The 24,700-nt window shown below is 38.0% G+C and overlaps 1 long non-coding RNA gene across 1 annotated transcript in view; it reads left to right on the forward strand.

Annotated features, from left to right (window-relative positions):
* LOC140713291 (uncharacterized) overlaps positions 1–24,700 on the forward strand; it is a 139,854-nt gene that overhangs the window by 109,950 nt on the left and 5,204 nt on the right. Inside the window, exon 2 of the long non-coding RNA XR_012095214.1 lies at positions 3,704–3,809. This is a non-coding gene — a long non-coding RNA (uncharacterized lncRNA). The remainder of the gene's footprint in view (positions 1–3,703; positions 3,810–24,700) is intronic.

The raw sequence follows: 24,700 nt of genomic DNA on the forward strand, positions 1-24,700 counted from the left end.
AGTGTACTTATACAAAACCTAGAGGGTCTAGCCAACTCCACACCTAGGCCATATGGTAGAGCTTATTGCTCCTAGGCTACAAACCTGTAAAGCATGTTACTGTGCTAAAGACTGTAGGTCATTGTAATGCAATGACATTTGTATATCTAAACACATTGAAACACAGAAAAGGTACAGTAAAAATACACTATTATAATTTTACGGTATCACTGTCCTATGTGATCCATTGCTGACTAAAAAATCTATATGGTGCATGACTATAATCATTTATTTTTGGGAGTATATGAAATGGTTTTTTTTTCTTTTTTTATTATACTTTAAGTTTTTGGGTACATGTGCACAATGTGCAGGTTTGTTACATATTTATACGTGTGCCATGTTGGTGTGTTGCACCCATTAACTTGTCATTTACATTAGGTATATCTCCTAATGCTATCCCTTCCTCCTCCCCGCTCCCCACAATAGGCCCCAGTGTGCAATGTTCCCCTTCCTGTGTCCAAGTGATCTCATTGTTCAGTTTCCCACCTATGAGTGAGAATATGAGGTGTTTGCTTTTCTGTTTTTGTGATAGTTTGCTGAGAATGATGGTTTCCAGCTGCATCCATGTCTCTACAAAGGACATGAACTCATCCTTTTTTTATGGCGGCATAGTATTCCATAGTGTATATGTGCCACATTTTCTTAATCCAGTCTGTCACCTGACGGACATTTGGGTTGATTCCAAGTCTTTGCTATTGTGAATAGTGCTGCAATAAACATATGTGTGCATGTGTCTTTATAGCAGCATGATTCGTAATCCTTTGGGTATATACCCAGTAATGGGATGGTTGGGTCAAATGGTAATTTCTAGTTCTAGATCCTTGAGAGATCGCCACACTGTTTTCCACAATGGTTGGACTAGTTTACAGTCCTGTCAACAGTGTAAAAGTGTTTCTATTACTCCACATCCTCTCCAGCATCTGTTGTTTCCTGACTTTTTAATGCTTGCCATTCTAACTGGTGTGAGATGGTATCTCATTGTGGCTTTGATTTGCATTTCTTTATAATTTTACAGGATCACTATCATACATGATCCATTGTTGACTAAAAAAATCTATATGGTACATGACTATAATCATTTATTCTGGGAGTATATGAAATTTGTTAAAATTATTCTAGTCTTTAGGTTAGTAAATGATAAGAATGAAATTTTAATTTATCTGACAAACAATAACCCTTCTGACAAGTAATCATTTGTCAGATTCTTAACAAAAGTAATTATGAAAAGTTTTATCTAATATAAACAAATGACTATATATCTCCATCTAGTTGAATATTACACTCAAGCCAACATTTATTAAATAGTTATATATGTCAATATTCAGTAAGAAAATATTTACAGCCCAACTGTTCATGGATAAAAATATTTAGAAAGAGAGATTAATATTCAAACAACTAATTACATTAATATCCAAATACTCATACTATCCAAATACTCATAAAACAATTGATGTAGAGGGAAGTGTGAATTATTTTGAGGAGGTTTAAACAATTACTTCAAAGGATAAAGGAGCTCAGTATTAAAGGATAAATATAATTTTTTTATCAAATATAGGAATCTGGCTCAAACCCTCCTTTGAAATTATCAAAACTTATTTTGTAAAATAATAAATATTTAAAATCTTGCCAAAATACAAGTAAATTGAAAATATGTTTGCTTTATTAGAGAGAAGTACATACTTATTTCTAGAACATTTAGGTATATTTTAAAAAGATAAATAATAAATCATTCTGACTGTATTTCCTGTGGTTATTTTCATCTAATTTGCCTAAGCATTTTTCTAAGAGTCTGGGTAATATCTTATAACTCAAAAAAAAAAAAAAAAAAATCAATAAATAACTAGAGCCAATTTCTGGACTAATTCCAGGAAGATGATGGCTCAAAATCATCTTTTATCCCTTTCAACTCAACTCCAAATCAGCCAACTGTCTTGAGGCAAGCAGTTCCCGAGTCTTGTCAGTGACTGATTAGGAAGGAGAAGTTTAGCTCCAGGGAAATCCAATAAAACGGAAGTGGTACAAGGCTCTTGTGGCCAGTGGCCAGTGCGACTACTAGAGGCCATTTTAAAAGGACCCCAGTGTAAAGAAAAGAATATAATATGTATATGTGTATCTATATCTGTATCATCTATAACTATCATCTCCTAGAAAGAGCCTGGCCTACAGAATTGTAAAAACCACCTTGTTCCTATGTGAGTTTGCCTGACCTGCCTTATTTCCAAGGAGCCAAAACTGTCTAACTCCTCCTACTCCTGAGGCTAGGAAAGTTGAGAGCATTGATACTTCCATGGGGATGTGCATCCTGCTTATTGACAGATGCCAACCATGTCTACATTGTACCACTTGCAGAAATCCCACAACTCAAGGTATTTAACTAAAGACTTGGACTCCAATGAGCAAATAAAGAGAAGTGACACAATATAGGAGGATTCTTGCAGCCAAATATAATTAACTCAAGGATAAGGAAAAAATCACACAAACTTTAATATGGGGAAAACAATTTCTTACAAAGAAAAAAATTAGAGTAGTACAGTATTTTTTTTTTCATTTACCACATCAGAAGCTAAAAGGTGGTAGAATGACATCAAAAGAAATTCACAGTGATAGAAAATGTCATATCCAACAGAACTATCAATATCTAGGAAAAAAGAAGGATGTTGTGGATATTCAAGAGTTTATCATCCATGAATTTGAGTTCAAAGAAATATTCAAATACTTGAGCAAGGACTCTACAAAATATTTTTTAGCTCTCTACAATGAGAAAAAAAATTTTTAAGAGTAAAATGATCAGTAATAAAAATGTAAAATATATAGCAGTACATTATAGCTAAAGATACATATACATATAAATTACAATTGTCAACTATTATATAGGGTAATTGTCAATATAGTGTAATTTAATGTAAATCTATCTATAGATGAGAGATTATAAGCTAAATTTTAACAATAGACTAAGTAAAAATCTATGTAGGCACTGACAGAAAAATAGTAAGATAGAGAAAACAAGCATTTTAAAGGTATCACACAGGGTTAGTAATGGGAAATGATGGCATCAAAGCATATTTGTCTGGAAAAATACTTAGCATTATGTTAAACAAGAAAAATATGAGTTTTATTATTATCAGAATTATGCACCCTCCTCAGAGAGAATTTCAAAAATGTATTGACTAATTGGACAACCTTATCAATTTCCAACCCATTAACTGATTTACTGTTATTTTCCATAACACTTATTTCTTGACTTTTTATCATATATTGATTTGCATCTTTGTTAGTGTTTGTTTTTGTATTAGAATAATTAGAATATAAACTGTATTGTGTTAAGGAGTTTGTCTATTTCAGTCTTTGTCTTAGTCCCATGCCAGGCAGAAATGTGAATAATAAATATTTATAAAGCAAATTTATGATTTCCAAGTTTAAAAAGTTAATAGTTAATGTAATGGAGAAGCATTCTACATTTACAAAGTTGTCAATGCGAAATATAGAATCAACAGAAATTTGACAAAACCAGAAAAAAAATCATCAACATGCAAAAAAAAAGAAAATAATCAAGAATATAAATTCAAATATAGAGTAAGTCAAGAAAAACAACAACAAAGCCTCCTTACAACAACAGCAACAACAACAAAAAGCTGGACAAAGTAATAATCGATGTTTTTTATAGGATACATCATGGAACAGAGGGCAGACTGCCTCCTGGAAATGTGGAGTGTCTAAGGAGTCACAGCTGAGATTTTCCTTGGATTAAAGGCCGCAGATGCCACAAACAGGTAGGAATACTCAAGTGGTAATCTTGAAAAATTACTGGAAGCTGAGGGTAGTCTAGGTGGTGAATGAAAACCTCCTGTGGGCCTCAGTCTTAGGGAGGGGCCACACTTTTCTGGGCTTTAGCTTCAGGAATCCTACCTTGTCCTCCCGGTGAAGAACCTATAGTTTCCATTGTGGCTCTGAGGAATGGGAAGGGACAGAGGAAGGGACACTGTTCACAGAATAAAAATATAAATTGTAATGCCCAGACCGTTTGTTCCCCAAAGAAGACCACCAGAGTCCAGAGTCAAACCCAAGCGGCAAGGATCTTTTACTGCAAGTTCGAACTTGGTCCCTCCATTCCACAGCATACAAGAGGGCCTCGAACAATGTGAGTGCTTGCCTTTTATAGCCCAATGTAAATAGGATACGTAAAGTTACAGAGGAACAGGGGAATTCTTTTGGTTACAGCACTACAATTGGTGAACATTTTAAGTTATACATTTAGCAGTTTTCTATTGGTTCCCGTGCTTTCAGTAAAACCACGAACGACTGTGTCCTTATCCGAGACTTTCCAGGTGGTGTTTTTCTAAAGTTGAGATATATGGTAGTCTCTGAGTTGAGAAATGTGTTTGTACTGGGCTCAGGAAGTTGAGAGATATATGGTGGGACGTGTTTGTACTGGGCTCAGGAAGTTGAGAGATATATGCTGGGACGTGTTTGTACTGGGCTCAGGAAGTTGAGAGATATATGGTGGGATGTGTTTGTACTGGGCCTGTTTGTGTTGAGTCCAGGGCTGAGGAATGTGCCTGTTTTCTTTCACCTGAGCTCCCCAAGAGTTTCTCCAGTGTTTTTTTCCAGATATTTTATAGTGTTACATTTTATATCTAATTCTATAATCCATCTTGAATTAATTTTTGTTTACTGTGTGAAGATTAGGTTGATGTTAATTCTTTTTGCCTAAGGATATATGTATTAGTCCTCTCAGACTGTTATAGCAGAATACTGTAAAATGGGTGTCTTATAAACAACAGAAATTTATTTCTCACAGTTGTGCAGGCAGAGAAGTCTAAAATTAAGACACTTGTAGAATTAGTGGCTGAGGGTCTCTATCTAGTTTCATAGATGGCCTTCTCCCTGTATCCTCACATGGCAGAAAATGTGAGGGTGCCCTCTGAAACACTTTTATAAGTGCACCAATCCTGTGAATGAAGGTTCTGACCTCATGACCTAATTACCTTCCAAAGTCCCCACCTCCAAATACTATTACATTGTGGATTAGGTTTAAACACATCAGTTTGGTGAAGACATAAACATTCAAGCTATAGAAATAGCCAGTTGTCCCAGCACTATTTATTGAAAAGACTATTTCTCCTCCACTGAATTGTTTTTGTGTGTTTTGTAAGTCACCCTTGCATGGGACCATTGCATGGTATTCCACTATTCAGTTGATATATGATTATTTCCACCAATGCTACACAGTCTTGAATACTGTATGGATATTGTTGTGGGAAGTCAGGGACCCCGAACTGAGGGAGCGCCTGAAGCCACGGCAGAACAACATAAATCGTGAAGATTTTATGGACATTTATTAGTTCCCCAAATTAATACTTTTATAATCTCTTACGCCTGTCTTTACTGCAATCTCTGAAGCTAAATTGTGAAGATTTCATGGACACTTATCACTTCCCCAGTCAGTACCGTGATTTCCTATGCCTGTCTTTACTTTAATCTCTTAATCCTGTCATCTTCTTCGTAAACTGAGGAGGATATATGTCGCCTCAGGACCCCGTGATGATTGCCTTAACTGCACAAATTGTTTGTAGAGCATGTGTGTTTGAAGAATATGAAATCTGGACATCTTCAAAAAAGGACAGGATAACAGCGATGTTCAGGGAACAAGGGAGATAAGACTCGAAGCCTGACTGAGCTGGTGAGCCAGGTGGAACAGAGTCATATTTCTCTTCTTTCAAATGCAAATAGGAGGAATATCGCTGAATTCTTTTTCTCAGCAGGGAACATCCCTGAGAAAGAGAATGCGCCCTGAGGGTAGGTCTATGAACGGCCCCCTGAGGGTGGCCGCCTTTTACGGTGGAAGCAGAATGGATGAAATAAGCCGGTCTCCTGTAGTGGGCCCAGGCTCATTAGGACAGGAAATTCCCGCCTAATAAATTGTGGTCAGACAGGTTGTCTGCTCTCAAACCCTGTCTCCTGATAAGACATTATCAATGACAATGCGTGCTCGAAACTTCATTAACAATTTTAATTTTGCCCCATCCTGTGGTCCTGTGATCTCATCCTGCTTTGTGATATTTTATTACTTTGTGGAGTATGTGATCTCTGTGACCCACACCCTAGTCATGCACTCCCTCCCCTTTTGAAAGTTGCTAATCAAAACTTGCTGGTTTCATGGCTCCAGGAACGTCACGGATCCTGCCGACATGTGATGTCTCCCCCGGACACCCAGCTTTAAATCTCTCTCTCGTACTCTCTCTTTATTTCTCAAACCAGGCAAGACACCTAGGAAATAGAAAAGAACCCACGTTAACTATCGGGAGCAGGTTCACCCGATAGTATATAGTAAGTATTGTAATCAGGTAGAGCAATTCTACTTTATTTTTCTTGTTCATGATTGTTTGAGATATTCGAGTATATGTTTTTTTTTCATAGACATTTTAGAAAAAGCCTGTCTATTTCTAAATAAAATAAAATAAAATAACCCCTCCATCCCGCAGAATTTAATTAAAATTGCACTGAACCTGAAGATCAATTTGGAGAAAATGGATATCTTTACAATATTGGGTCTTCCAATCCACAAACATAGTATGTCTGTTTATTTATGTAGGTTGTAGGTCTTTTTTTCTTCATGTGCATTTTGAAACATAGCTAGAGATGCTGTTCAGGTTTTATAAAATTTAACATACAGTATTTCAGTTTTATTGCTGCAATTGTACATGGTGTGTTTATCACTTAGGTTTCTAGATACTCATTGTTAGTATATACAAATAAGACTGACTTTTCATATTTTTCTTGCATCCTGTAACCTTAATAAACTCATTTATGAATTCTAGATTTTTCCTTTTGTTGGTTTTTCATAATTTTTTACACATACCTTTTCTCATCTGCAAATAGAGGCAAATTTGTTCCTTCCTTTCAAATGTGTGAGCAATTGATACCCATCGTATGTCTGATTACTCTTTCTAAAACCTCCATTATTATGTTCAATATCAACAGTGATGGTAAATACCCTTGCCTTGCTCTCAAACATTCAATCTTTTATTATTTAATGTAATACTAGCTGTAGATTTTTCGTAATTGATTTTTGTGAGGAAGCTCCTTCTGTTATTTTTCTGAGAGTGTTATAAGAAATGAGTGCTGAATCTTGGAAAACTTTTTATGCATCAAATGATATAATCATGAGATTTGTCTTTTTTTGACCTTTTCATATGGTGGATTACATTGATCTTTTAGTATTGAACCATCTTAGCAACCCTACAGTAAAACTCACTTGGACATGGTATAAAATTCTTTTTGTATATTGTTGAATTCTATTTTATAATATTTTGCTAAGAATTTTTGCATTGATATTGATCTGTAGTTTTCATTTTCATTGCTATTTTTGGTCACGGTATCAGGGTAATATTACCTTCATAAGAAAAGTTGGGAAGTCTTCTATTTTTTGAAAATGATTTGTGTTGTTTATGTTAATTCTTCTTTGAATATTTGTAAGAATCCCTCAGTGAAAACTGAGCTTGGATATTATCTTTTTTAATTAAAAAATATTTATTTACTTATTTATTTAATTTTGTCAATAGTTACAGGAGCATTCAAATTACCTACCTATACCATATTAGATGAGTCAGGGTAAATTTTGCTTTTCAAGAAATTGGTAAATTTCACCTAAGTTTTCAAATTTCATGTGTGTAAGTGTATCAGCAGGATTTTCTAATTAGTCTTTGAATATCTGTGGAGTCCATAGTGATCTCCCCTGTTTCATTCCTGATGTTGATGATTTGTGTCTTCTTTTTTTTTTTTTCATTTTCGTAGAGCTTTGTCAATTTTATTGATAATTAAAGAACCATATTTTTGTTCATTTTAATGTATTATTCTTTCTCACTTCAATTTCATTGATTTATTCTCTCAACTGATCTAGTAGCTAGGACTACAGGCACATGCCACTATAACTAGCTCTTCTGTTTGTGAATTCTAGTTTGATTCCATTGTACAGGGAGAATATAGTGTATACAATTGCAGTTCTTTGAAATGTGCTGAGATTTCTTTTCTGGTCAAGGATATACTCTAATTTAGTGTACTTTATATAGGCAGTTGAAAATACTGTATATTATTCATTGTCTAATGTTGATTTGATCCTACTGGTTAATCATATTTTGAGTTTTTTTATTATTGCAGATTTATGCCTAATTTCATAGTATTTGCTGAGAGAGAATTGTTAAAGTTTTCCACTGCAATTGTGAAATTTCCTATTGTTCTTTTCAGCTTTGTCAGTTTTTGCTTCATATATTTTATAGCTCTATTGTTTGATTCATACACAAGTAGAAGTGCCATTTTTTCTTGCTGAATTAAACGTTTTATCATTAAGTAATGTTTCACTCTATCCTGGTAATACTAATGTAATCACTCCTGATTCATTTTATTCATATTTACATGATACATTTTTCACCATTCTTTTAACCTTCCTCATTATATTTGAAGTCTGTTTCTGATAAAAAAGCATACCTTCGGGTACTGTTTTTTAAATATACACCGTCAATTTCTTTAATCGTGCATTTAGACCATTTACATTTAAGTTATTTACACTGTAGAGCTTATCTGTCATTTTAATTTTTGTTTGTTCTTTATTGTCTGTTTTATATCTCTATTTTCTTTTTTCTGCTTTCTTCTATGTTATTCGAGGTTTTAAAATTAATTTATATACTTTCTGTGAAGCACAATTATTAGTATTTTATTTTTAAATTTCAACTTTTATTGTAGATACATGCGGTACATGTTCAGATATATTGCATGGGAATATTGCACGATGCTGGGGTTTGGACTATGGATTCCATCACCTTGGTAATGACCATAGTACTTGATTGGTAGTTTTTCAACTCACCTTCCCACTTCACTCACTGGCAGTCCACAGTGCCTATTGTTCTCACATCTATTTCTATGCGTGCTCAATGTTTAGCTCCCATTCATAATTTAGAACAAGTGATATTTGATTTTCTGTTCCTGCTTTAATTTGTATAGGATTATGGCTTCCAGCTCCATCCATATTGCTGCAAAGGAAGTAATTTTATTCATTTTTATGGCTTGTGTAGTATTTCATGGTATATATGCATCAATTTTTCTTTATCCAATTTGTTCTTGGCGAGCATGTAGGTTGATTCCATGTCTTTGCTATTGTGAAAAGAGCAGTGGTGAGCATATGAGTCCATGTGTCTTTTGGTTTAATGATCTATATTCCTTTGAGTATATACCCAGTAATGGGACTGCTGGGTCAAATGGTAGCTCTGTTTTAAGTTCTTTGAGAAACCTTCAGACTGCTTTCCATAGTGGCTGGACTAATATACATTCCCACCAACACTGTAGAAGTGTTCTTTATTTTCTCTGGAATCTCATCAAGGTCTATTGTTTTTTGACTTTTTAATAACAGCTATTCTGTCTGGTGTGAGATGGTATCTCATTGTGGCTTTGATTTGCATTTCTCTGGTGATTAATGATGCTAAGCATTCGTTGATAGGTTTGTTGGCTCCTTGTATATCTTCTTTTGAGAAGAGCCTGTTCATGTCTTTTGTCCATTTTTTAATGAGGATTTTTATTATTATTATGGATTTACTTAAATTCCCTATAGATTCTGGGTATTAGGCCTTTGTTGGATGCATGGTTTGCAAATGTCTTCCCCCATTCTGTAGTTTGTGTGTTTTGCTCTGCTGATAGTTCTTTTGCTGTGCAGAAGCTCTAGTTTACGTAGGTCCCACGTATCTACTTTTGTTTTTGTTACAATTGCTTTTGGGGACTTAGCCAAAAGTTCTTTGCCAAGGCCGATGTAGAAAAGTGTATTTCCAAGGTTGTCATTCAGAATTTTTATAGCTTGAGGTTTTACATTTAAATCTTTAATACATCTTGTGTTAATTTTTGCATATGGTAAAAAGTAAGGGTCCAGCTTCTAACTTCTGCATATGGCTAGCTAGTTAGAGAACTACAAAACACAACTGAATGAAATCAGAGATGATACAAATAGATGGAAAAACATTCTATGCTCATAGATTGGAAAAATCAATATCGTAAAAATGGCCATACTTCTGAAAGCAATTTATAGATTCAATGTTATTCCCATCAAACTATCAATGTCATTCTTCACAGAATTAGAAAAAACTATTCTAAAATTCATATGGAACCAAAAAGAAGCCCAAATAGCAAAGCAGTCCTAAGCAAACAGAACAAAGCTGGAGGCATCACACTATCCAACTTTATACTATAAAGCCACAGTAACCAAAACAACCTGGTGTTGGTACAAAAAGAGATATTCAAAAATATTTTAAATTTCAATTTTATTTATCCATCGTGCTTTTGAGTGAATCTGTATAGATTTTTAATGGTTATTCTAGGTAAAACATTATATATACATAATTTATCATGTCTACTGGAGATAGCATTTTACCAATTTGAGTAAAATTTAGAAATTTTTACATGCTTGTATGGTCTTTTACCCTCCACCATTTATAATTGTTTCAAATATTGCCTCTAAATATATTTGAGTCAAATAACATAGTATCACAATTTTTTAACTACCTAACATTATGTATTAAAATCGAAAGGATAATACAATGTATATATTTGACTGTATTTTTCCTTTTCCACTTTTTCTTTCTTCCTGATTTTCTAGTGTTCCTCTTTTATTCATTCCTTTTTGTTTAGAAATCTTTCTGTAGCCATGTATTTAGGATTGTTCTGATGACAACAAATTCACTTAGTTTTTCTTAATCTGAGGATGTCTGGACTCTCCTTTTATTTCTGAAAGATTTCTGCTAGTTATACAATTATGGTTATCCTTAGTTTCAGACCTGAAAAATATCTCACTTCTTATTGGCCTCCATTGTTTTGGCTGAGAAGTCAACTGTGTTTTGAATCATTTTCTTCTATATGTAAAGTCTCATTCTCTCTTGCTGTTTTCAAGGTTTTTCTTCAGTGTTTTTAGCTTTTAGAAATTTGATTATGATGTGCCTTGGTGTACACTTCTTTCCAATTTTCCTGACTGGGGTTAATTCAGCTCTTCATATCTATAGGTTTATATATTTCACCAAAGTGGACATTTTTGCAGTCATTATGACATTCAACTCTTTTTCTTCAGCCCTTCCCACTTTTTTCTTTTTTCAGAAATTCAATAATACAAACATTAGATCTTTTGTTATAGCTTCCACTTGTCTCTAAGGCTCTGCTCATTTTAATGTTTAGTTTATTTTCTCTTTACTTTTCAGTTTAGGTAATTTCTACTGTTTCATTTCAATTTCACTGACTATTCTCTGTTTTATTCATTTTTCTGAGTTATTTGTTCATTTTATTTTTAAGTTCTACAATTTCCATTTAGTTTGTTTTTACATCTGCTACTTTTTTGTTGAAACTTTCTAATTTTTGGTTAAGATCTTCTATTTTTGAATATTTTTGTCAAACATGTTTAAAATTGTTCTTTAATTCTATCATCACCATCATCTTGGTGTTGGCATCTGTTATCTTTCTCTTTTAAGCAGAGACTTTTCTGTTTCTTGATATGATACATAATTTTTGATGGAAACCTGGCTGTTTTCCTAGTATGATATGATTTTTTTCTCATTCTTATCTAAAATCTGTGTTTGCCTTGACTTCTCTGTCACTACTCCATCAGAAAAAAGCGGGGCACTGCATCCTTATTGCTATGTAGACTCGAAGACCACACACCATACTCAGCATCCATTAATATCCAAGTGGTAAAAATTCCCAATTTCTGTTCAAATGTGTAGGAGTTACAGTTGTCTACTAAGCATCTACTATACTCACCTGGTTGGGAGGGACAGGAATGTCTTTTTGCCTTCTCCCATGTGTCCTACATTGACACTGGGGTGTCTGGCTTTGTTCCTATTGGGCACTGCTGAAATTCCTGACACTGCATTAAGCCTCTTCTCACACCACTCCAGCTAGAAGATGGAGGAATGTCTCATTACCTCCATGTGGAAATGGAAGTCCAAGATCTCATGTACTCTCTCCTGACACAGTAGAGAAAGAGGTCACTCATTACTGCACAGCAGGTATAAAAATCTCAACTTCCTCTTTAGCTTTTATGTTGTGCAATAAAATAAGCGTCAGTAAATTCTGAAATATCAAAATGTTTAATTTCATAGAGGAATTAAATGTAGTATCTGAATAAATCTACTGATATCTATTTCTTAAGGTTGGGGTTCATTTAGGTATTTCAAGCTAAAACAACTATGCCTGTTGTTCTGAATTCAATTACGAATTTCTTGCTTTGACCTTTAACAAGTTTCTAGAGATGTATAAAAACATGAAAACATTAATATGTTATTAGCCTTGCTTGCATCTGCCAGTGAGAAATGTCATTTTGTTTCAACATGCTATTTTCCTATCATGCTTGAATAGTTACAAAGATTATTTTATGTTCCCTTGTATTTCTGAGTTATTTATCCCACAGTAGTTGCCTTAGACTAGCCACACATCAACTACACTGTATACTTCTGGTCTCTAGATTTCCTACGATAATCCACATACACCAAAAATTAATAACTCCTGGACTCCTATAAATGCCACATAACACCCTCTATGATCATCCTTGTTCTCATTGCCTGTTCACTTCCTTACAAGCTCACCAGCCTCAAATATGTTGTTCCCTTTGGTATCTTCATTCTGTCATAAGTGGAGATTGTGAGGTATTTATTGAATCTCAGGTAGTGGGTATACACCATATACTTTTCCTCTTGATTAGAAACCCCAGTCATCCTAAACTTATTTTTAAGCCTTTGATGACTCATCTCAAGAGTTCCATCTTCTGATACATTTTACATGAATACCTTGCTATACTCTTTCTAAATTCTCTTACATCCAATATGAATTGCTAACACAATACATTTTTAACTCTTTACTAATTGTCTTTAAAAATAAACTATTTTCAGATCCATAAAAATTGTGAAGATAGTACAGAGTTCCCATATACCTATATCCATTTTTCCCAATTTTTGACATCTTGCATTAGTACGGTACAGTAGTTATAATCAATGAACCAATATTAATACATTATTATTAACTAAAGTCCATACTTCATTCAAATTTTTTTTATTTTTATTTACTGCCTCTTTCTGTTTTAGGATTCCATTCAGAATATCACATGAGATTTCACTGCCATGTCTCCTTCAGCTCCTCTTGGTGGCAATTTCTCAATCTTTTTTGGTTTGTTTTTGATGGTCCCAAACATTTTGAGTACTGATCAGTTACTCTGTGGAATAGTACTGGCTTAGTCTGTGCTGCCATAACAAAATACTTGAGTCTGGGTGTATTAGTTCATTCTCACGCTGCTGTAAAGAATTGCCTGAGATTGGGTAATTTCTAAAGGAAAGAAGTTTAATTGACCCACAGTTCCACATTGCTGGAGAGGCTTCCAGAAAGTTACACTCACAGCGGAAGGCAAAGGGGAAGCAGGCACCTTCTTTACAGGGCCGCGGGACAGAGCAAGTGCAAGCAGAGAAAATGTCAGATGCTTATAAAACCATCGGATCTCATGAGAACTCACCCACTATAACCAGAACAGCTTGAGGGAAACAGCCCTGTGATCCAGTTCCCTCCACCTGCTCCTGCCCTTGACATATGGGGATTATGGGGATTACAATTCAAAGTGAGATTTGGGTGGAGGACACAGAGCTAAACCATATTACTGAGTAATTTATAAAGAACAGAAATTACATCACACAGTTTTGGCGCTGGAAGGTCTAAGATTAAGGTGCTGGCAGGTTCTGTTATCTGGCAAAGGCTGCTCTCTACTTCCCAGATGGTGCCTTGTTGCGGCATCCTTCGGAGGGAAGGAGTGCTGTGTCCTCACAAGGCAGAAAGGAAGACAGTCAAACATTAAGTGAAGCAATTTCTAAAAGGGACTTAATCCCATCCCCAAAAGAAAAGTCCTCAAGGCTTAATCACCTCTGAAAGGCCCCATCTCTTTCTCTCTCTCTCTTTTAATTCTCTAATTTAAAACTCTTAATTAAAAAGGAAGCTTTACTGTTGAAAATGGAAACTTGGGGAAGGCAGGAAGATCACATATAAGGCTGTCACTTCACACTTGGAGGGTTGCACAGGGACCGGGCAGAGGCGCTCCTCACTTCCCAGACAGGGCAACAGCCTGGGCAGAGGCTCGCCTCACTTCCCAGACGGGGCGGCAGCCGGGCAGAGGCGCTCCTCACTTCCCAGGCAGTGGGGCGGCTGGGGAGAGGAACTCCTCACTTTGAAAGGCCCCATTTCTTAAAAACTGAGTTCAATAATACATTAAAAAGATCTTCATTGTGACCAAGTGGGTCACATCCTTGAATCCCTCAGATTCAAGGATGGTTCAACATATGTGAATCAATCAGTGTGATACATCATAAAAAGAGAATAAAGGACAGAAACCAGAGGATCATTTCAACTGATGTTGAGAAAGCGTTTGATAAAATTCAACATTCTTTCATGATAAAAACCCTTAAAAACTGGGTACACAAACAACATACGTCAACCCAGTGAAAGCCACCAATGACAGACCCAAAGACAGTATCATACTGAACAGGGACAAACTGAAAGTCTTTTTGCTCTAAGATCTGGAACAAGTCAGGATGCCCTGCTGAATAACCACTGTGATTCAACATAGTACTGAGGGTCCTCACTGGAGCAATCAGACAAAAGAAAAAAATTAAGGGCATCCAAATTGGAAAGGAGGAATTCAAACTACCCTTGTTTGATATGATCTTGTTTTTAGAAAATCCTAAATACTGTACCAAAAAACTATTAGAACTGATAAGCAAATTCAGTAAGTTGCAGGATAAAAAATCAACATACCAAAATCAGTAGCATTTCTATACGCAAACAGCAAACAATCTGAAAAAGTAATTCCATTTATAATAAAATATATTAATATATTATATAATAAATTATATAATATGATATAAATATAACTTATTTATTATACTTAATATGTATTATACTTATATATTATATAAGTATATATTTGTTGTATATTATAATACAATAATATATAATATTATAATACAATAATACGTACAATACAATTATACTTATATATTATATAATTATATTATATTTATTGCATATTAAAATTGTATAATATATGATAAGTATAATATACAATAAATATAATAAGATAAAATACCTAGGAATAAGCTTACCAAAGAAGTGAAAGATCTTTACAATGAAAACTCTAGTATATTGATGAAATAAATTAAATAAGACACAAAAAAATGGAAAGATATTCCATGTTTTTTGGTTGAAAGAGCCAATATTGTTAAAGTATTCACACTACCCAAAGCAATCTATAGATTCAATACAATCCCTATCAAAATACCAAAGACAGAAATAAGAAAAATAATTCTAAAATTTATATGAACCCACAAAATAACCAGAATAGTGAAAACCATCCTGAGGAAAAAGAGCAAAGTTGCAAGTATCGTCTGACTTCAAATTATACTACAAAGCTATAGTAACCAAAACAGCATGGTACTGGCATAAAACAGACATATAGACCAATGATCAATGGAACAGAATAAAAAACCTAGAAATAAATCCACATATTTATAGTCAACCTATTTTTGACAAGGTGTCAAGAACATACACTGGGATAGGACAGCCTTTTTAACAAATGATGCTGGAAAAACCTAGATAATTATATGTCAAAGAATGAAAGTAGACCCTTATCTCTAAACATACACAATAATCAAATCTCAACAAAGTGAAGAGACAATACACAAATGAGAGAAAATATTTGCAAAGCACCCATCTGACAACAGAAAAACCAGAATAAAGCAGGAGTTCAAACAACTCAATGGGGAGGGGAGACAAATAATTTGATCAAAAAAAAAAAAAAAGATTTGAATAGACATTTCTCAAAAGAAGACATATAAATGTCCAACAGGTATATTTAAAAAAATTTATTGACAACATCATCAGGGAAATGCAAATCAAAACCACAATGAGCTATCAGCTCACCCCAGTAAAAGTGGCTTTTATTCAAAAGCCAGGCTATAACAAGTTCTGGTGAAAATGTGAAGAAAGGGGCCCCTTATATACTGCTAGTAGAAATGTAAATTACTATAGCCAAGAGAATATTATGGAATTTCTCAAAAAACTAAAAATAGGACTTCCACATGGTTTAGCAAACCCACTGATGCATATATATCCAAATGAAAGAAAATAAGTATGTCAAAGAGATGTCTGCACTCCCATGTTTATTATAGTAGTATTCAAAAGAGCTAAGATATGGAATCAACCTGTGTCCATCAACAGATTAATGTATTTTAAAATGTAGTACATATATGCAGTGAAATGTTATTTAGCCATAAAAAAGAATGAAATCCTGTCATTTGTAACAACATGAGTGAAACTGGAGGTCATTATAAGTGAAATAAACCAGACACAGAAAACAAATTGCATGTTCTAAGTAATATTTGGGAGATTAAAAAAAAATTGAACCCATAACGATAGAGAGCAGAATGTTTACCAGAGGCTGAAAAGAGTAGTGGGGAGGGAGTATAAAATAAGGATGGTTAATGGGTACAGAACTATGCAATTAGAAGGTGTAAGATCTAATATTTAGTAGCACAATAGGCTTACTATAGTTAACAATAATTTATTGTATATTTCAAATAACGAGCAAAACTGGAACGTTTCTAGCTCAAAGAAATGACAAATAATTGAGGTGATTTGTACCTCAATTATCCTGATTAGATCATTGCACATTGTAGGTTTGTGTCAAAATACCACATGTGCCCTGTGTGTTCATTATTTATTCATAATCATTAAAAAATTAGAAATTAAAAAGTTTGTAGCGAAAAATATAAGATTCCATGTACCCATTTCCCAGCATAAAGTATAAAAGTTTTACAAACACACTGAATGTCCTTATTCCTTTCACTCTTTCTTAGAAGATAACCACTCTCCTGAAATTTAAATATTTCATTTCCATGTAATCCTTTACATACCTATTACTTCTTATGTTTCCACGCAACAATATATACTACAAGTGATCAGAAGCTACTTAACTAGACAGCATAGATTCAGATTGTTTCCAACCTTTGTTAGATCAGAGAATGACTGTTGCATAACTCCTTTGTACCTGTGAGAGTTTCTCTTAGGTGCATATCAAGGACTAGCATTGCTGAGCTACAGATCAGACACATTCCAAAATTGTAACAGAATTGCCACATTGTTTTCTAAAGTTATTGCCATAATTTATACTCTTACTGGCAGTATATGAGAATTCCTGTTTTCCTGCATCCTACCTAACTCTTGATATTGTCAAATGATAAAAGTACCAACATTATGAATCCTAAAAGATTTTTTGTTGTACTTTTAATTTGTATTTACCTGATAACAAGAGAATCTGGGTATGTTATCACGTTAATTATTGCTCATTTAGAGCTCCATTTCTCTTAAACAACTGCTGGTTAAATTTGTTCATTTATTGTATTGCTAAAAAAGTTTAAATGAAGAGAAACTTTCAGATAGGTATCATTATTACTAATTATTACTTTGAGACAGGGTCACACTCGGTCATCTAGGTTGGAGTGCAATGACACGATCTCGGCTCACTGCAACCTCCGCCTCTGAGATAGGCATGAACCACTGTGCCCTGCTTCAGTTAGGTATTAATATTCCTGTTGTGTTAAAAAAGAATCTGATGCAAAGATAATCAGAGAATTGTGCAAAGGCATAGCCATGCTAATGAGGAAGTACTTTTGTTTGTTTATGTGTTTGTTTGTTTGATACTAGCTTCTTTTCTTTGGACTTTGGGATGTTGAAGACTTTCTTACTCATAGAGGCCAGAGAAGGATTAATCCTCATTGCTCCCTGTTGCTTCATATGACTTACCTGGTAGGAAAACTTAATGCAGAGTGACTGTCAAGTGCTCTGTGGTCCACAGAGCACCGCATGTGCTAACCACTGTGAAGAGGAAGAGCCTAGAGAAGCTCTCTGCTGGGATGCATCAAACATTCATTTTCTGAATTCTGCCCAGCATGGCCCTTTTCCTTTAGTTTCCTTTAGCTTGATGATCCTTTAGTTTCAAACTCTCTCTAGGGCTTCCTGCCTTTAACACCTGCCCCAAAAACTCTTTCATTGCATCACCCCTTCCTGGTACACAACATACAAAATGCTAGTGTTTTGCTCTAGTCAATAACGGATTTATGAGGTAAAAAATTTGACATAGCTAAGATTTATTTTTCCCTCCCTGTAGAATGGGCTCCCTCTGCCCGCTGTCATAAATGCGCATATCTATAAATATTTCTGTATGCTACCATCTATACATATATTAAGCTAAATAGTAGTTCATAATCATGCCTTAATCCATCACCGTATAGATCATTCGCTCCTCTTCCAATTTTTATCTGTAACGTCCCATTCCAACAGCAAGAAATTTGTACCTCTTGATCTACGATGCAAATACAATTGTTAAATTCAATTAACCACATATAGTAATATATATAATATATAAGATACCAAATGCTGGCCGAGATGCAGAGCAACAGTAACTTTCACTCATTTCTAGTGTGATTGTAAAATAGTATATATAATATTTACATGATATTATATATATATTAATTTAATATATTATATATTTATATAAAATATATAATATATTAATATATAATATTATATATAATATATTAATATATATATTTTAATATATATTATATATATTATCTTTTGCCATTTTAATAGATATACTGTAGTATCTTGTTGTTTTAACTTACATTTGTTTAAGGACCGTACATGTGATTATTTGTTATTTGTATGTCTTCTTTGTTGATGTGTTTGTTCATATCTTTCATTTTTTATGTAGGTTTCCTGTCTTACTGTTTAAAGTGTTCCTTGTATGTTTTGGATACAAGTTATTTGTAACATATATGTTCTGCAAATATTCAAGTCTATGGTTTTGAAAGAAAACAGGCACATTCCTCAGCCCTGGACTCAACACAAACAGGCCCAGTACAAACACATCCCACCATATATCTCTCAACTTCCTGAGCCTAGTACAAACACACCCCACCATATATCTCTCAACTTCCTGAGCCCAGTACAAACACATCCCAGCATATATCTCTCAACTGCCTGAGCCCAGTACAAACACATTTCTCAACTCAGAGACTACCATATATCTCAACTTTAGAAAAACACCACCTGGAAAGTCTCCGATAAGGACACAGCCATTCGTGGTTTTACTGAAAGCGCGGGAACCATTAGAAAACTGCTAAATGTATAACTTAAAATGTTAACCAATTGTAGTGCTGTAACCAAAAGAATTCCCTTGTTCCTCTGTAACTTTACGTATCCTATTTACATTGGGCTATAAAAGGCAAGCACTCGCATTGTTCAGGGCCCTCTTGTATGCTGTGGAATGGCGGGACCAAGTTCGAGCTTGCAGTAAAAGATCCTTGCCGCTTGGGTTTGACTCTGGACTCTGGTGGTCTTCTTTGGGGAACAAACGGTCTGGGCATTACATCTGGGGGCTCATCCAGGATTCCCCAAGCCCACCAGACCCCTGGTCAACGGATCTACCAGGATCGATCTGCTGATAGGTGAGCCGGCTTGTCTCTCTTTGTCTGTCTGTGTCTGTTCTGAACCTGTATCTGTGACTCACAAGGTCTGAAACTGAAGCTGACGCAGTCCTAGCGGACGCGCTATAGGACAGCCAGCGGAGACCGGTGGGAGACGTCCCCTGGCTCTCGTCTGATCTAGATTTTTATCTGAACTGATTCTGACCCGGGCTTCCAGAGCGCGCTTGCAGCTAGATATTATTTATACGCCAGATTTCCTTTACAGGAATTCTAACCCATATTCCTTTACAGGAAGAGACTACAAATTATTACAGGATTGGTAATACCCAGAGCACTCCCCTATCTCTCCTTACAAGTAATTTCAAGGATGTTAGAGCAAGGGGCCATGATCTTAGTATGGAAATCAGGAAGGGAAAGCTAATTACTCTGTGCCACTCCGAATGGCCTGCCTTTGATGTGGGGTGGCCACCTGAAGGGACGTTCCGACTTCCTGTCATCACTAAAGTCCAAGATTTTCCTACCTGGGCGTGCGGGCCACTTGGATCAAATCCCATATATCCTCATATGGCAGGACCTTGTTGAGAACCCGCCTTCTTGGCCGTCCCCTTTCCAATTAGCCCCTGAACCCTGTAAGGCACTGGTTGCTCGGCCGCTAAAATCCAAGCAACCGACTGCCCCCCCCATCCTGTTCTACCTGATAGCAGGGACCCACTGTCCACAGAACCCCCTCCATACCCTACTGGGCCCCAGGTCCCAGCCTCCTGGGCTGAGCCGCGAGAAGAAGCAGGCGGACGGGAGGTGGACGGCGCACCCGGACCCGCTGAAAGTGAAAGTAACTTTGAAGGGCTGGCGGGGCGGACGCGAGGGTGCACTTTGCGGGCTAGCACTCCCCCAGCTGCCTGACTCCACAGTGGCTCTACCCCTTCGGGAAATAGGACCCCCAGATGACACGGGAATCCCCAGGCTCCAGTACTGGCCATTCTCCACCAGTGATCTGTATAACTGGAAGACTCAGAGTGCTCGGTTCTCAGACAACCCCACAGATTTAATGGCTTTACTGGATAGTGTCTTGTTCACCCACCAGCCCACTTGGGATGATTGTCAGCAGCTCCTCCGAATCTTGTTCACAACGGAGGAGCGAGAGAGAATACAGGTAGAAGCTAGAAAGCAGGTCCCGGGGGACGACAGTCAACCGACTGCCAACCCCGACCTCATAAATGCGACTTTTCCTCTGACCAGGCCGGTGTGGGACTACAACACAGCAGAAGGTAGGGGACGGCTACACCTTTATCGCCAGACTCTAATGGCGGGTCTCCGGGCAGCTGCTCGCAAGCCCACTAATTTGGCTAAAGTATACTCTGTTCTGCAAGGAAAGACAGAAAGCCCAGCTACCTACTTAGAAAGATTAATGGAAGCTTTTAGACAGTACACCCGCATAGACCCAGAGGCTCCAGGAAGTCAGGCAGCTGTCGTAATGTCTTTTGTAGATCAGGCGGCCCCATATATTAAAAGGAAACTCCAGAAATTAGAAGACTTAGAGGGAAAACAGATTCAGGACCTCCTTCAGATAGCCCAGCGGGTTTACAATAAAAGAGATACTCCAGAGGAAAAGCAATTTAAGGCCACTGAAAAAATGACCAAGGTCCTGGCAGCAGTAGTACAGAAAGAGCATCTACAGCCAGAGAACACCCAACCTAGGCGGTCCCCCAGACATGATAATCTGAGCAAAGACCAATGTGCATACTGTAAGGAAGCTGGCCACTCGGTAAGAGACTGCCCCAAAAAGAAACAACGAGGACAGGGACCCCCTAGGTCTACACCCGTACTAGTCACTCAAGACAAAGACTAGGGAAGACAGGGTTGGGACCCCACCCCGAACCTAGGGTAACTTTGCAAGTGGAGGGGTCCCCAGTTCAGTTCTTGGTCGATATGGGAGCACAGCACTCGGTCCTAGTTAAAACTAATGGAAAATTATCCTCCAAGTCCTCGTGGGTACAAGGGGCCACAGGAATTAAGAAATACCCCTGGACAACACAAAGAACAGTAAACCTCGGAGCCAGGAATGTAACCCATTCTTTCCTGGTCATCCCTGAGAGCCCCTGTCCCCTATTAGGGAGAGACCTGCTAACTAAAATGGGAGCACAGATCCATTTCCTCCCCGAGGGGCCCGTCGTGACCAACTCCCAAAATCAGCCCGTGTCCGTCCTGACTATAACCCTAGAAGATGAGTACCGGCTCCACCAGGAGCAAGCGGCTCCTGACCAGGACATAGCAACCTGGCTCCAGCAATATCCAGGATCTTGGGCGGAAACGGGGGGCTTAGGACTAGGAAAACACCGTCCTGCCTTGTTTGTTGAACTCAAGCCTGGGACAGACCCCGTTCGGGTATGCCAATACCCGATGCCCCTAGAGGCCAAAGAAGGGATTGCACCACATATTCGCCGGCTCCTCGACCAAGGGGTCCTTCGCCCATGTCACTCGCCCTGGAATACTCCATTGTTGCCGGTACGAAAACCTAATAGCTGAGAATACAGACCTGTACAAGACTTGAGAGAAGTCAATAAGAGGGTTATGACATACATCCAACTGTGCCTAACCCGTACACCCTCCTGAGTACCCTAAACCCTAAACATCAATGGTACACTGTTTTAGATTTGAAAGATGCTTTCTTCAGTTTGCCTTTAGCCCCTCAGAGCCCAAAGCTCTTCGCCTTCGAGTGGACTGACCCTGGGAGGGGCATAAGTGGCCAACTGACATGGACCAGACTGCCGCAAGGATTCAAAAACTCTCCTACCCTGTTCGATGAGGCCCTCCATGAAGACCTGGGTGACTACTGACGCAAACACCCTGAAATAACCTTACTACAGTATGTTGATGACCTCCTGATTGCTGCTGAGACCCAAGAAGCTTGTATTCAAGGGACCAAGGGTCTCTTACAAGCTCTAGGGAACCTAGGCTACCGAGCCTCGGCAAAGAAAGCTCAAATCTGTAAATCAGAAGTAACATATCTGGGGTACCTGCTAAAAGGAGGGCAGCACTGGTTAACAGACGCCCAGAAGCAGACTGTTCTGCAGATCCCCAGGCCACAATCCACCCGACAAGTAAGGGAATTCCTGGGGTCGGTGGGATTTTGTAGACTATGGATACCTGGGTTCACAGAGCTGGCTAAACCCTTGTATCAGGCAACACGGGGGCAGCAGCCATTTAATTGGACAGAAGAAGCCAAGTCGGCTTTCCAACAGATCAAAACCGCCCTACTCTCTGCGCCTGCACTGTGACTACCTGATGTCACCAAGCCCTTCCACTTATAAGTGGACGAGAGCAAGGGTGTTGCCAAGGCGGTAATAACTCAGAACTTAGGCCCCTGGCAGAGGCCAGTTGCCTACCTGTCAAAGAAATTAGACCCAGTGGCTGCCGGGTGGCCCCCTTGTCTCCGAATGATTGCGGCCACGGCCCTGATGGTACAAGATGCTGATAAACTTGTCATGGGTGAAGAATTACGGGTCGTTACCCCACATGCCATCGAGGTGTACTCAAACAGCCACCTAATTGATGGATAAGTAACGCCCGGCTCACCCACTACCAAGGACTACTACTAAATCCCCTCAGGATAACTTTCCTGCCCCCAACAACATTAAACCCTGCCTCGCTGCTGCCCAACCCAGACCTGGACGCCCCGCTCCATGATTGCACCGAGATACTAGCTCAGGTGCACGGAGTTCGAGAAGACCTGCAGGACCGCCCACTTCCTGACGCTGACCTAGTCTGGTTCACTGATGGGAGCAGCTTCGTACACCAAGGCCAGAGGTACGCTGGAGCGGCAGTGACTTCAGAGACTGAGGTAATCTGGGCGGAACCCCTGCCCCCGGGAACATCGGCCCAGAAGGCCGAACTGATAGCGCTCACCCAAGCTCTTGCCTTAGGGGCAGGGAAGAAACTGACAGTATACACAGACAGCCGATATGCTTTTGCTATGGTGCACATACATGGGGCCATTTACAGGGAGCGAGGGTTACTAACGGCTGAAGGAAAAGAGATAAAAAACAAGCAAGAGATCCTAGCCCTGTTAACAGCCCTATAGAGACCAGAAAAATTGGCTATTGTACATTGCCCAGGGCATCAGAAACCAACCACTCCAATTGCTCAAGGCAACTTTCTGGCAGACCAAACTGCAAGGAGTGTGGCAAAGGCTCCCAGCCAACTCCTTGCACTCCAGCTCCCTGATCTGGGCCCCCGGGACTTGCCATATCTCCCTGATTATTCAGAACAAGATCTCCAGTGGATCAACAAACTTCCCCTGAAACAGATCCAGAATGGGTGGTGGACTGATACTAATGACCAAACCATCCTACCAGAAAAATTAGGACAACAAGTGTTAGAACACATCCACCGAACCACCCACCTGGGTGACCGGCTGATGATAGACCTGATCAGACGCTCCAAGCTCAAAATCAGACATATAGCCGAGATGGCCAGCAGCATCGTGACAGGTTGCAAAGTCTGCCAGCTTAACAACGCCTACCCCCAATCCCAGGCTGCAACGGGAACAAGGCTCAGGGGAACCAGTCCCGGTATCTACTGGGAAGTAGATTTTACTGAGATAAAGCCAGGAAAATATGGGTATCGGTACTTACTTGTCTTTGTAGATACTTTTTCAGGGTGGACTGAAGCATTCCCAACCAAAAGGGAAACTACTCAGGTTGTAGCAAAGAAAATTCTGGCAGATATCCTCCCCAGGTATGGCTTCCCCATCCAGGTAGGGTCAGATAATGGGCCGGCCTTCGTCGCTAAGGTAAGTCAGGATTTGGCTTCCATCCTTGGGGCAAATTGGAAACTACATTGCGCTTACAGGCCCCAGAGTTCAGGACAAGTAGAGAGGATGAATCGGACCTTAAAGGAGACCTTAACTAAATTGACTATGGAGACTGGTGCTAATTGGGTGGTCCTTCTCCCCTACACTCTGTTCCGGGCCCGTAATACCCCTTACAGACTGGGCCTTACCCCTTACGAAATCATATATGGCAGACCCCCACCCCTGGTTCCCAGCCTAAAAGATGATCTGCTCAAGTCTGAAACAGAAAATGTCTCTGAACTCTTATTTTCCCTACAAGCCTTGC

Source organism: Chlorocebus sabaeus, chromosome 14 (assembly GCF_047675955.1).
Source record: "Chlorocebus sabaeus isolate Y175 chromosome 14, mChlSab1.0.hap1, whole genome shotgun sequence".
Taxonomy (NCBI): domain Eukaryota; kingdom Metazoa; phylum Chordata; class Mammalia; order Primates; family Cercopithecidae; genus Chlorocebus; species Chlorocebus sabaeus.